Source organism: Podarcis gaigeae (genome assembly GCF_964106915.1).
Source record: "Podarcis gaigeae genome assembly, chromosome: Z".
Classification (NCBI taxonomy): Eukaryota; Metazoa; Chordata; class Lepidosauria; order Squamata; family Lacertidae; genus Podarcis; species Podarcis gaigeae.
The window spans coordinates 34,905,950-34,909,660 of NC_139691.1; the positions used below are offsets into that span (position 1 = coordinate 34,905,950).

The 3,711-nt window shown below is 42.5% G+C and overlaps 1 pseudogene across 1 annotated transcript; it reads left to right on the forward strand.

Moving 5' to 3' along the window:
* The first annotated feature begins 2,748 nt into the window (after window positions 1-2,748).
* LOC310836169 (large ribosomal subunit protein eL43 pseudogene) lies at window positions 2,749-3,119 on the forward strand (annotated as a pseudogene). Its single transcript has one exon. The product of its transcript is annotated as a large ribosomal subunit protein eL43 pseudogene (transcript).
* Window positions 3,120-3,711: the final 592 nt, after the last annotated feature.

Here is a 3,711-nt window from a genome sequence, read left to right on the forward strand (position 1 = left end):
TGGGCAGATCTTTGCACCCTGGTGGCACATATGCTAAAGACGGCCTTGAACATGAGTTTGACCAAACTGCGGGAGGCAGTGGAAGGCAGGAGTGCCTGGTGTGCTTTGGTCCAGGGGGTCACAAAGAGTCGGACATGACTAAACGACAACAACAACAAAGCAGGTAACAAAAAAATATACAACTTACTTAAAATGCCTGCTAAATTTAAAAAGGTCTTCATTAAACATCTAAAGTTAAACAAGATGGGGACCTGCCGATTTTGAGACAGAGTTGTGATCACAGAATTGAAAGCACAACTTAAGGTGGTGTGCATCTGAGCCATGGGAGACCAGAGACCCTCCCCAAGTTCTCACTTTGCACTAAGGAGAAATGCATTAAATTTCCAAATGCATGAGGACAAATGTATGGAGTGAGCAGATCAGTGGATGAGGAATGGCGTGCTCTTCTGTGAGATTTGCAGTCCAGTGAATTTTGAAGTGCAGTTCTCCAGCAAAGCCATGTGTACAAAAATGCATATCATAGGTAAGTGTGCATAAAACTGAAAAAGTAACAAAACTGCATGTTATATTAAGGCAAATATGTGATTTGGGTAGAAAAGGCAAAAATAAGAGCACTAGGAGAAATTCACACTGGAACATTGGCAAGTTTTCATGAGGATTTTTTTTTTTTTAAAAAAAAAGCCCCTGATGCAGAAATGTGGAAAACTGAACTTTTAAGATTAGAAAAACAAGAAACAGAGAGATACCAAAACTGCCAGGTTGGTCCATCTGTAGTGACTGTCTACTCACGGCAAATAAGTCCCCTTGAATTCATGGAGAGTGGCAAGGCTGAGGTGGGAGGTTGTAAAGCTAGCATGCTGGTGCCCACTCCCCACCCGCTGTGTGTTTGTTTAACTAAGGCTCTAAATGCCTGAATAGAGCCACTGTAAAGATATGTTTTTTAAAAAGAATTCATAACATAGTCTCAAACCAGCAATTTTCATTGAACTGCTCATTTCATTACAACACCTGGCTCCATTCACCAAAATGTTTTTTCCCCAGTTTTGATGAATCCACCCCCACTTTAGACTGGAACTAAATGAGAATGACAGACTTCACTCGGTAAACAATTCTTTTAAAAAAGAGAAATGAAATAAATGGGGCTCAGAAATACCAGCTAAAATATGAAATACGCTACATTTGCCTCCTGCTGGTTTCTGATGTAGCTGAATTGCACTCTGTAATTATCTGGCTGTGGCTGAAATCCAACCCAATTTACCTGCAAGTAAACCTTATTGAATGCAAGAGGACTTGGCTTCTGAGCAGGCATGATGAGGATTGCCCTGCAAACTGAGTAGATGGTAAAGCAGAGATCAAATGGCAGCCCTGAGAAATAACATTGCTCTTAGCCAACCCCAGTTGGCAAAGCAGAGGAAAGACAGGTGTGTGAAAGGCACATTTGCTGTGCATGTGGAAACCTAGGAAGCTGCCTTATAAGTCAGCTGGTCCATCCAGCTCAGTAATGTCTACATTGCTTGGCAGCAGCTCTCCAGGGTTTCAGGCAGGGAACATTATCAGCCCTACCTGGAGATGTCTGGGGTTGAACCTGGGACCTCCTGCGTGCAAAGCAAGTGCTCTCCCACTGAGCTTTCCCCCTTCCAATGCTTCTATGAGTAGTAATGGGAGCCTAACCCTGAATCCTCTCTTTAAACTACCCATGCATTAGTAATGCCAATTCAGATCAATGTTGACTATACACAGAACTGTCAGATTGGATTGTACATGTGGTACTGCTTTATGGCATTGTACTGATTTATTGTCTTTTTTCTACTTTATAATTTGATGTTGCATAATAGATTTATTTTTTTTTAACTGATGGCTGCACATTTAGTGATAGAGTATTTTTGGAAATCCCAGGCTAAGCTACTCCTTGAGGTATGGTTCAACAATATCTGGGGCATGACTATTTTCGAGCGACTAACTGGGCTTAGAAGCATAGCAAAAGGTGTTAAAAAGAAAGACACCTTTGATGAAACCTGGTCTCCTTTATTTTCCTACATAAAGGAAGTCGATAGCAAATTTCTCACACCAATTTCACAAACACGTCTGCGGAGAGTCTACATTGACCATTAGTGCCCTAAGATTATGTAAAATGACATTAACAGTGTTAATGCTAGGTTTATTATTATTTTGTGTACATTGAAAAAAGAAAAACATGTAAAAAGGGTATATAAATATTTTTTAATAAATATAATGGTAGCAAATTAAGGACTAAGTCAAATGATACACAGGAGTTAACTTAGGAATCTGCTGTATACCAAATCAAGACAATTGACCCATTAAGCTGGGCTACAGACATCCGTGGACATGGGTGGCACTGTGGGTTAAACCACAGAGCCTAGGACTTGCTGATCAGAAGGTCGATGGTTTGAATCCCCATGACGGGGTGAGCTCCCATTGCTCGGTCCCTGCTCCTGCCAACCTAGCAATTCAAAAGCACGTCAAAGTGCAAGTAGATAAATAGGTACCACTCCAGCGGGAAGGTAAACGGTGTTTCCGTGCGCTGCTCTGGTTCGCCAGAAGTGGCTTAGTCATGCTGGCCAGATGACCTCAGCCAATAAAGTGAGATGAGCACTGCAACCCCAGAGTCGGTCACAACTGGACCTAATGGTCAGGGGTCCCTTTACCTTTACCCCCATCTGAGCACTGGCTCTACCAGGAAAACTCAAGAGCCACCGAAGCGCTCTCTCCCTGCAGCATGCGGCAGTAGCAAGATGACCAAACAAACCAAGAAGGCTGGGATTGTGGGTAAATATGGTACCCGATAGGGAGCTTCCCTGAGAAAAATAGTGAAGAAGATTGAAATTAGCCAGCATGCTAAATATACTTGCTCCTTCTGTGGCAAGACCAAAATGAAGAGGAAAGCTGTGGGTTTCTGGCACTGTGGCTCTTGTATGAAAACAGTAGCTGGTGGCGCCTGGACATACAACACTACTTCAGTGGTGACTGTGAAATCTGCCATCAGAAGACTGAAGGAGTTAAAAGACCAGTAGAAACATATTTTTGTTCCACTGTTACTCTTCCTCCATAGTTCACGTCCTTATTGTCAATTAAAGGTGGTTGTGAACATTAAAAAAAAAGAGAGAGAGCCACCAAAGCTACCTCTTCCTCCTGGCTCTTGAGTTTGGATTGTGCTGCAAGAGTCTAAAGTTGCCTGATTGCAGCGCTGCTGACCCATATCTGCTCTCCCTCTGCCCCCATAAGTGTCAAAGCTATGTAGGTGGCTGCTTTTGAGCAGACAACAGTAGGACGGAAATGGTTTGGAAACCCCTTCCCACAGCTGTTCCTGTGCAGAAACTGGCAGCCTTCCCTGGCTGCTTTTCAGTTTTTTTAAAAAATATTAAAAATCAGGGAAGCATTCAAGCGCTTCCCCTGTATCTTAGCTAGGAGTGTCAGGGCCAAACTAGAGTTAAATGTGTGGTTGTATGCAATGTGTATTTAAATTAAAACAGCAGCTGCAATGTGGATTGGACCATAGCATGTTAAAAGCAAGCTTAACCTTTTCTCCCACCTCCACTTGATCCTGATAAAAGTTTTCTAGAGCAAGAGTTATCTAGAATAATATCTGGGGCATTTCAGTTTAGAGAAAAGATGAGTGAGAACAGACAGAGGCACACACAATTCAGAATGGTCTGAAGAAACTGAAAGGAGAAAAGAATTCCTCCCTGCAAT